Here is a 372-nt window from a genome sequence, read left to right as displayed (position 1 = left end):
TTTAAATTCTACAGCAACTTTTTAGTATATTATTAATAATTTTGGTAATAAATATTAAAAAATTAAACAAAATGACAAACATAAGATTTAAACAAATCACAACTTTGACTTTTTTATAATTAAATGTTTTAAAATTAAATACAGAATGTAAGTTAGTAAGTAAGTACTCATACTAATATAAATTGAAACAAGCATATTAACCAGCACACCTAACTACCTAAATTATCAGATTACAGATCTGTAGATATCTTAATATCTAAGTTTAGATTGACAAGTTTCTTAAAAAAAGTACACATTATAAGTCTTAGTCTGTTAGTAGATCCCTATCCTATTATTAGAGTGTCGTCTGTATTTGTATAAAAACTAAATATT

The sequence above is a fragment of the Corella eumyota genome, chromosome 7 (assembly GCF_963082875.1).
Source record: "Corella eumyota chromosome 7, kaCorEumy4.1, whole genome shotgun sequence".
In the NCBI taxonomy this organism is placed as follows: Eukaryota; Metazoa; Chordata; class Ascidiacea; order Phlebobranchia; family Corellidae; genus Corella; species Corella eumyota.
Note: the sequence above shows the minus strand (reverse complement) of the source record.